Here is a 10,889-nt window from a genome sequence, read left to right as displayed (position 1 = left end):
GGGGGGGGGGGGGAATTAGCTTAAGCAGCGTTAATGCCACTGCTCATCTGGATAGATGCAGTCTTGGAAATGGGTGTGAAAGACAAAATGGACCCCCTTGTGTTCATGTATCTTCAGACAAATGTGTGTCATATTAGAGCTCTGCTCAGCTCTTCTCACTGCACATGAATGTGTTCCTGAGGTACAAGAAAGATATAAGAGGATGAAATAAGACTGTATCACATTTCTCCTCTTCTGTCAACATACTGCTGTAGAGAGAGAGGTCTTACGCCTTAACATCCACTTGTGCTGTCTGCTGCAGAGCCTTGGAAATGAGCACACATTTCCACGGGCAAAGCTGCTTTTATACACTTTCATTTCTAAAATCGTTATAACCAATTCTTACAGCACCATAAACAGCCAATCTAAAGGCTATTAGAAGCCACTAGTTAATGGGTTCACGTTGCATTTTAAGTGTACTTTGCGGTGGCAGTTCTGCAGAGCTCTCTAGGTTTTCCCAGCTAGCTCCTGCAGTGGGATCCCATTTCCCATATGCTTGTTTCCTGTGAATCTCATTGTCGCATGCAGTGTGCTCTTGGCTGTCAGACATATAGAGGGACCCTTACCAGACACAAATTTCCTAACTTAAGGAATCATAAAAGCTTTTTTTTTTTTTTTACTGCTACCTTATAAATAAGTTACATATGTCCACATACCTCAGTGCTTCATAGGATTCTTTCTGACCCTTAGAAAGTAATTTTTCTAGATACTAACTTCAGTTTCATATGGCTTCCCTGTGATCCATGAATCTTTTGATCTGGTGAAATGTTCTTGCTTGGATGTCATGCTTCAGGGCTGAATTCAGCTTAGAATCTGCAGTATATGTAAACCTGAAACCGAAGAGACCTATTTTATTCCATCTGTTTATCTTACTACCAAGGCTGAGTCATGCTCCATGGCAGATTTACTATTAACCACTCATCTTATCTTAGTGCCAAAAAGTCTCTCTCAGAACTGGGGCTTTACTGTGCTGTGCACTATGCAAGCAGATGGACAGCCCTTGTTCAGGAAGGTTAACAAAGCAACAGTATCCTCAAGTACTGTCCTTGTCTTTCTTCTGTCAATAATAGTGAAAAGCACTGCTGGTTCAGAAAAGGAATCTCTCTCCTCTGCCTTCCCAGAAACAAATTCAGAAATTTGTCACTACTGGAGGGCAGATTCTAGAAGAAAAGCTGTTGTTGCAGAGACCCTACAGGCTTCCACATGACAAGCAAAAAAAGGATCTCATCCGCAAGAAAAAGGTATCAAAATGATAATTAAGAAAAAAATCACCTGCACAGAAAACAGTTTTGTAGATAAAGAAGAGCCATAGTGCAGAAAAGTCCTTATACACTTAAGAGCCCTCTGAAAGATGTAGCTTTTAGAGCATCGTAAAGGGTGACAATGATATTTACCATTAAGCATTAGTTTCAGTATTTGCCATGAGCTGTATATTTAAGATTTGGTTTCAAATTATACATGCTGCGCTTGTATTCTGCACGGTATGTTTAACTTTGAGGATTTTATAAGCTAGTCAGCTATCAGAGAAATAATAGCTGAAATCAGAGCCTTTTACACAAAGAAAGCTTTTGCAAGCACAATGTTTTCCAAAGGAAACAGCTACTGGAAAAAAGAATTAACTAAAGAACTAGATTAAGAGAGAGAATGCAGGAAAAAGATAAAATTTCTGACTTGAATTTGGCATGCTACTTGTACTAAGAATTTATTCATTCTCAGTGGAGAGTTAATGTTTTTCAAGCCAACATTCCTACCAACTGCATCTAAAAAGTCCTTCCCTGGCCCACTCCTATCAGGAACACATGTAAAACTATGCTTTTTGTGCCAGCATTGAAATTCATTTAATTTGGAGTCCGTTATAACACTTGCAGTCTGGCAAAGTCATCGCAGAAGTCCCTTCCAGCAGACGTAACTAGTTAAACTGCAAAAGACTATGAAACTGGAGAAAAAGCAAAAAACAAGTGTCTTCGTTCCTCTCTTGTGCATAGAGCTTCCTTCTCACTGTCAAACTACTGGGTGAGAGGAGGTGTAATTAAGAAAAAAAAAAAACAGCACTAAGAAGGAGCAAAAATGAGAGAGAAAAAGATAAAGAGAGGAAAAGTTCATAACATGGAAAGATACATATGGGAAGTGGACACAGTAGAAACAGATGTTGATATGTAACATCGTCTCATCATGATGCAACTGACTAAATCTCACCAGAGGTCATGCAGCGTAGGAAGAGTTTTCATTTTCATTTGGAGAAAGATAAAGGTCATCACTCAAACTAGCTTCAGGAAACTTTCCTGTCTGTGTTTCTTTTGCCAAATCATCTTTAAAATGAGGCCTGGATCATGTTTAAGGGTGGGACCTGAAACTCTTCTTTTTTGTGGAGACTTAAGGGAAGCAAATGGCTGTTTGGGATTTTTTGTTTTCATGCTAAGATTTCCCTCATATTTGCTACAGTTTTCAGGCGTATAGCACTACTGCCAAACTGAGCAGACCCTCTGCATCAGGAAGATCAAAAAGACTGAACTGAGGGATGGATTAGAGACAGCAGGTACCACAGCCTCATCCAGGAGTGATGAGAGATGTACCCATGGGACAAGGTTCTCTGGAAGCAGACACAAAACCAGGGCAGACCAAGTGTCTTAACAAGTGAGACATTTCCTTAACAAGTGAGAAGTTTCCCAGCTTTAACAGACTCCAGAGATTTTCACTGATTGTTTTAGGCAAATATTTCTGCCACATAATCTGCACTCCTGCCAATTTATCCACCTCCTTAAGGTGTATCCTGCCAATTTATCCACCTCCTTAAGGTGTATCCTGAAAAGATAACTGCAACTCTATTTGCTATAGAATGCCTTTTAGCACTGATGCTTACATCTTCTCCAGAACATAAGTGAGGGAAGAAAGGAGGATCACATTGCATGTGTTTTGAAAAGGAGGATAAACAGCAGAATTTTACTTGATGGTAAAAATGTTCAAAATCATCTTATATTAATTATGAAAAAGTGACATTATGCTACAAATCTGCAGTATGACTTAGACAAATACTGGATTTAAAAGCATTAGACTGCATTAAACAGTCAATGATTCTGAACTCCAGCGCTTATGCTAGTCTGAAAAAGGCTATGTATAAAGAACTACAAAAATACCATCTTTGTTGTTTATTTTCACCTTTTGGTCTTCTGTAAACACTTTAGGTCAAGTTTTAGTTTCTCTGTCACACTGAGAAAACATACTAGGTACGAATACCATGAGCCAGACCCAGATATATAATGTAAAGAGCGATGATGCTTCATCATTAAATAATTTACTGCTCCTAGTTGAGGAGCATGGTAAATATATGACATTATAGATCCACCCTCAGAACATTTTCAAGGGATAACAACCCAGCTTTCTCCTTAAGACCATTCTTTCAAACCTAGTGCAATTGGCTTCAGCGTAGTTACATGCTGGAAAAGTGAATTTGCCTTCACATATTTTAGTGCCATAGCTCAGGTCTGGAAAAATTTGTAAGCAACTCTAGGGAGATGTAAATTGAGGTACATGCTTCTCTTTCCTCCCCTCAGTGTATCTAGTACAAAGACATACCTCCCCTAAATAGGTGCACAATTCCGACATAACCTTTCCAAACCAAACAAAGCCCCGAGAGGAGATTGAGTTCAGTGACACAGTAACGTAGCACCTGCATGCCCAGGAGTATCAACAGACTGACCTCTTATCTACTCTTGTGAGTTCGTATCAATATACCAGGTGCAATCCTCTTACTGATCTTCAATTAACGGCACTCGTGTAGCATTAAACTTAAAAATTATCTTTATACAGATATAAAGATAACTCCTTGTTCAGCTTTATACATTCTCCTAGCACATTTCCAGATAAACTGTTAATTTAAGTCCTGTTATGAACTGTTCATAACTTATGTTATGAAGTACTGCAAGGAGATCAGACTACACACAGGTTTCCCTTGCCTACCTCAAGTTACATCACATCTTTAAATAACTTTGTTTCAAACAGTGGCAGGCATCATTGCAAAATGAAACCGAAGAAACTACTATACAACTGCAGGGCCTTTACCATCTCCATGGTTAGGAGCTGATGCAGCTAATCAGTCTCTCCTAGCTGATTAGAGAAAGCGTTCTACCTTTGGAGGAAAGGTTGAGGCCATAAAAATATATTTAGACTATGTTATTCCAGAGATTATTGATATCTTGGGAGGCAGACTCTCCTGTAGAAGTTACCTTTGTGCAATAGATGTCCCTCCTCAGTGAAGAGTGTGTATTACAAAGCATAAAAAGGAAGTTAAAAATATGTGCAAGCCAAGTCCCAAGGAAAATCTCTAGTGTTGAAAGTTGCTTTGTGTATTTGCTGAGGATGCGGGGAACGGAAGTTACACAGAAATGGCCTAAGAAAGAAGCATCAAACAGAAAACAAGATGCTGGTTTTGCTAAGCTGTTAAACTTTCCATTCACTCTCAAAAAAAAAAAAAAAATAAAAAAAAAAAAATTAGATCAGGTCAACAAAAGAAAAGTAAATAGTTTCTGGGAGAAAGCACAGTGTTTGTCAATTCTGCATCCATTAGCAACAAAATGGGAAACAAAATTACATAATTCCTTGGAATTTCCAAGTGATTCCATGAAAACCTGAAGTAACATCATTAGATTAGACAACGTGAAAGACAGACCACTGGGATGATAAAACATTTATTATAATTGTTTCTTTAACAGAGGGTCCTTGTCCCAAATTAAAAACCAAATTCTACCCCAATAAAATGAGTGCTATCCATATCTTTCTAAATTACTTTTCTTCAAACAGATGACTACAACTGAGGAAAGCAGAGCATCCAAAGGATGACTTTGAAAGAGGCATTTGTTTCTTCTTTGGTAGCTCTATCAGAAGATTTTATTTAAAAATAAAGAAATTACCTTGTTGGAATCTGAGAAAAAGTGTGCTACTCCCCTACAATATTTTTGTTTTCTTTCTTTCAGGTTAAAAATGAATAGATGATTACAGAGAAGAGAAATCCTAACTGGAATACTCATACTGCAGTAGCTAATTGATTCACCTATTGGCAATTAAAGTATTAATATGAAATATAAAAATGAGGAAGCACTGCATGGGTAAGAAGAAAGATGAATAAAGTTAACAAGCCCTAACAAGAACCACAAGTCAAAATTAAAGCCAGATTTTTTACTGAGCTTTCAAAATGAAAAAGTGTCTGGGGTTATATGACTATAGAGATTGTTTTCTATTTGGTTCTGACGTAAATTTTGATATTGCATGTAGCAGTTTAAAAAAATTATTTCATGACATTACTAGCATGTTTGAGTTAATATCCAATAGGTTTAGTGACAAAAGTCATCATAATATTTGTAATTTTTTTCAGAATTAAATCCATGAGAATAAGAAAAAAAAGCAGTTCTAAGAGGGTAACTGTAGCTGAATTATAACAATAGAATAAAGCAGAGTGTGTCCAAGAACAAAACCCAACCAAAAAAAAAAAAAAAAATAGAGGAAGAAACCAGATTAAAAATCCATATAACAATAATTGCCTATAGTACGATGAGTCAAATCCATCTCTGGAGCTTCATGAGCACTGAATTTGGCTTTAAACAGGATTGTTATTTATGGGGAATTCAGATGATGGGAAGGAGCTACAATACAGTACCATTTTTAATGAAAGCTTCAAAAATCAAAGTAGAAGTTCAGAATGTTGTCTGAATCATACAGGCTGTCCTCATACAAATGTTCGTTTTTGTTGAATTCATGCAGTAGAAGAATCTACTTATTTTCATAATGATGCATATGAACACATGCATGACAACAGTTTATGTAAAACAACCAAAGGAGCAACTAATCAGCTAGAGGAGATTGCAGTACACAAGTATTCATGTGCCTCCTAGATACTACTGCATGGAGAACAGAAATGTTTTCTAGATTATTTGGTGCTGTTACACTGTTATACTTCCAAAGCATCGGTCTATCAAGGTACATGGATATTTATCGCCATGTGCGTATGTATGTACACACGTGTTTTTCTGTATCTTACTCCCCATCCCTCACAAAAGATTAATAGGATGATGCTTCTGTTTTAATATGAAGCCACTTTTTTCATCTGAGACAGAATACGAGCAAAACTACTATAAATATATAAATAATTATACCACTTGTAAATGCGCAAGCAGACTTCCTCTTTTGTGTTGGTACAGTACCTCAGACAACAAGGCCTGGCACTACTAGGTGATACTGTAATATAAATAGAACTGGATAGATACAAACACACTAACTTACTTCAAAATCTACAAGGAAAGTTTACAGCCTTAGAACAGTTAACATTTTCATCTGTAGGAAAAAACACAGTGCTAGAAATCCAGACATTATTGTATAGTCAGTGTTGGTTATAGAGGACTTACTGTGGATGAAGGGGAAGACCAGAGGCTTATGCATTTAATAGTGTTTTATTAAGTTTCATGGCAGCTTTTAAGTTACTCTAGCCATCTACACAAAGGAACTTCACCCAGGATTTAGGCAATGGCAGCTTTTACACTGAGGAAAGGGGGAATCCATCCACACCCCAGGTTTTCATGACTCTTGGTAAAAATCTTTGTATTTAATTTCCTCCCTGTGCTAAGTGCAGATGGTACATGTGCTAGCAGCCAGCCCTGTATCGCAGCATGCTGGGAGAGGAAGGACACAGCACCCATGCTGCAGGGAGCTTTCAGGGGGGATCCCCAACACCTAAAAAGTATTAGTCACCATTGTATGTAAGTAGGTCCACATTTTGCTCATTTCAAAGAATTGGAAGACCAGCAATGGGAAACAGAATGGGAAAAAACCTTCTGTCCCTTAGAGGAGATTCCCTCTTTGGATGTGCAGAAGACAACTGTAGACAAGCCCTTTCAGCAGCAGCTTGTGTGTCCTGACCCAAACTTCCAATAAACTGGCTCCTCATCTCTTGCCTGGAAGCATTCCCAGCCCAGAGACAGACATCCCCATATCACGTGGTCCCTTTTATTCCCACTAGTAAGTATGTTTCAGTCTTGGTGGAGTCAGTTATTCCTCAGAATTTCCACTCAAATGAGAGAGAGCAAGCTCACAGCCACCACAATACTCACAGCCATTAGTCCTGGCCAGCTGCAGTAAATCCTGCCCTGTTCAGTCAGCTTATTACTGGAATAAAACATCAGCTTCATTCTACCACTCTCTTTGCTTCTCAAGTGTATAATTACAAGTCAACCATGGGTCATACTGTTACCATAACACCAAAGAACAGAGAACCTGATAAGAGCCAGCAGAACGACTCATGCTGATTTTAATGGGATTTGCCTCAAACCGTCAACAACTATCACACTGGAAAAGTAGATGCAGGCCACAAGGTTAAATCACAGGAGGAGAAAACAGGAGAGCATCTGTATCTCAAACATCGTTTACAAAGCCATTTGCTTCTTAGTGGTTCAGTCTTCATCAGAAATGCAGAGGCAGTGGTACCAGGTACTTCACAGAGCTGTTGAAAGGCTTTATACTGATGGAGGCATGTTGTGGGGCTCTGAGGGATGCACTGACAAGTAATAAGAACACCAAAAGAAGAATAAGGCTTCACGAGGGTTTTCACCTTGCATCTTTTCCCTCAGGTGTGACATTAACTGCTAAAACAGCAATGTGGTCACACTTAGTCTTTATTAAAGGTCTCAGTATGGGCATCAGAACATCTTTTTGGTGACCAGCACGTTTAAAACATCTCTAACACAGTCATAAGCAATGGTGAAATCGTCAGGGAGAGGCTGCCATCCATACCATGTAATCTAAAAACATTAAAGAAGGACCCCTCAGCCATCCAAAACAAATCAGGCAACTAGTACGTCAGCAACAAAATGAATTACAGCATATGCAATTTATTTGTGGCTATGTATTGATATGGGATTAATTTTTACCATGTGTAGAAGAATTTTAAACCACAGTGGTGAATGAATTTTCTCAGCAACAGCTTTAAGACTAGATAACAACAAACTGCAGTAGAAGTAAATTAGGGTCTAAAATGAGTTGTTTCACTGAAGTTCATGCTTTGTGCTAGTAATATGTACATGTCTGCAAATGAACAGCCTAATCCTTTCCTGTTGTCTGGTACTCCCTAGTGGCTCCTGAAACTGGTATTTCATTTACACGCTGTATTCTTGGTATCCAGTATGGTTTTCAAATTCTTGAGAAAAAGTTCTCTACATCAGTTCTCCACATTACATCACCTTCTAAACATTTAAAAATAATAATTTTAAAACAGGAAGTTGAAGGTGCAATCTTTTTGCTGGCCTGACCACAAATAAAAATGAGAAAGTATTGGAAAATCATGCTTTTTACCAAGCCATGGAAAACAGATGAAGGTCAAGTCACAGCTATCATAGCTGGAAATTCTGTCAGACATCCTGAAAAGGCATTACATGATTAAATGTTGTGGTTTCTGGCTGTTTTTTCACGGTGGAAAGAGATGTGACTAGACCTGGGTATACACGGACAGCAAAAGGAATACAGCTCTGCACTGGCATCCAGTCATCTGTGATGCATTCACATGCTCTTACCTGAGATTTCACTAGATAGTTAGGCATCTAATGGAGCACTAATGCTGAAGGAAGTGATCCTACCTCTTACTCCCTATTGCCACCTGCATGATGTCACCCACTCCCTTGTCTCTTCTCTGGAGCTTGTCTGATGTTTTGCAGAGATGGTCCATTGTGTGGACTTCAAAAATGAGTGTGTGTGCATTCAGTTTCTCCTCCATTTGTTATTCTCATGAAGTCTCACCCTTTTTGTGTCCTTCCTCTTTCAAATGCATTCATTCTGTGATTTTCTTTAATACTTTCTGTTCCATAACCCTACTACTGGCTGTAGACAGGTTACGTAAAACCCCTGTGTGCCAGTTTGACAGAGAAAAAACTGACATAGAAAGCTGAAAGGCCTTGGGGCAAAGCTGAGAGACAACCCCATAGAATCTTATGCTTAACCTTCCTACACACTCTATACCCAAATCTCTGTCTACCTCTTTTCCCCCTCTATTTAACTGATGGCATTTTATTTGACTAGAATAACCTTCATGATCACAGAAGATGGAGTTATGTTTAACACTATTCACATTTAATAAGTATTCAAAACACTGTATTTTTTCTTTTGTGCATCTCCTCTGGACATAAGTATTTTGTCACTCCTAAAAGCGGGGGCATGCAATTCTATATTATACATACTAAAGAGAATACTACATTTGTGTTGCTAGACCAGCTGGCAAAGTAATTCTAAATAGAGAAAATTAAGGGATGAACATCAAATGAAATTATCATAAATAAATTATTGCTAACACTGAAAAAATACAAATATGAAAACCTGCCATGCCTGAACAAGGTGTAATAATCAAGTAATAACATTTGTCAGTGTCACTTCAATACTTCACAACTGGCTCAGCCAGCTCAGGAAAGCTGTGGGAAACATGATGAGGTCTGAGCAGTTGCAGTTGTTGTGGACAATACATGGTACACAGCTGGTAAGCTCCTAAAGACAGACTCTATGAAGCACTACTTTAGCTCTGGTGGCCAAATTCCTATTAATCCAACAAAAATAGAATAATAATTTTTTTTTAATCTAATCCTCAGCGTATACTTTCATTCCAGAGAGTTTACACTTGATTGGAAGAACCACACCTACGTGTGCTCAGATACCATAAGGGTATCTGTTACAAAGACCTCTGAAATGAGCAGTGCCTCTGGGATACCACCACACAGGGAAATCAAATTCATTTCACAGTGTCAGAAACATTCCAGCTGCAGGACTAGGTTTATTTGTTTATTTTCACAACTCTCACAAAGGAAATCCATGAAATTCTGTATTGGAGGGAAATCTTTCCCAAGATCTAGTTACAAAAAGAAACTCCAGACTGTGTGTGGCCTCATTCTCAGCTGTGCCATTGTTCATTAGATGTAACTAAGGAGGAGGCTGAGGATGAGGTCCATAAAAAGCCAATGCATTTCTCTTATCCTGGGGCCAGTTCTTTGCCAGCCCAGCCCTTCCATAGATGAAAGCAATCCAAGAGCTACTCTAATCTATACCAGCTGCTTCTCCAAAGCCCAATGTTAGTCAGGAATTGCTGCACCACAACACAGCCAGGTTCCTTTCTCTCTCTCCCCTGCCATAGTCTCCATGCATAAGGCTGTGAGAGTGTACAACGTAGGAAGATAACATGTAACAGACAGCTATGGAGCAGAAAGAATCACTCTGCCAGGAAAACCTGGCTGCTTCGCACCCTCCTCTTAACACAACGGCAGTGAAACAGAAATGGAAGGGAGACCAGTCCCAAGTCTCTGTGCAAATGAGATGTACTCATTGTTACCCACAGCTTCAGTTCACAGTGTCCTTCCTCAGAAGTCTGCAGAAATGGCTCCCTCAGGGTTAACAAGAACATGTCCCATGAAAAGTTATCATAAATCTTAGGATACCACTGTCCTCTATGGATTTTAGTTGCTGAGGATTTATAAGAGTCATGAGTTCACAGTATGACCTAAAACTTTTAAAAAGTCCATGTGCTATCTCAGCACAACTTCACAAATGTAAATGGTTGAATGTATTTCAAAGCTAGTTTTGGATGCAACTATGAGGTATACCACTCTGCAAACCAAAGATCACCTTGGAATTGGGGGACAGGGAAGGACGGGCAAAGCCTTTCTCTGGTAACCAAGTGCCAAGACTTTGTAAGCCCAGTGACAGTAAAACCATTATTGCCTGCTTACAGATGAGAGACTGCAAACCCACATAACATTCAGGATTTGTATCTCATTGTCCCTGCAATCTACATCATCAACTCAGCCTCATACTGTAACAAGGGGGGGGGGGGG

Source organism: Athene cunicularia, assembly GCF_003259725.1.
Source record: "Athene cunicularia isolate RWA chromosome 5 unlocalized genomic scaffold, athCun1 chr5_part1, whole genome shotgun sequence".
Classification (NCBI taxonomy): Eukaryota; Metazoa; Chordata; class Aves; order Strigiformes; family Strigidae; genus Athene; species Athene cunicularia.
This window is presented reverse-complemented; position numbering follows the sequence as displayed.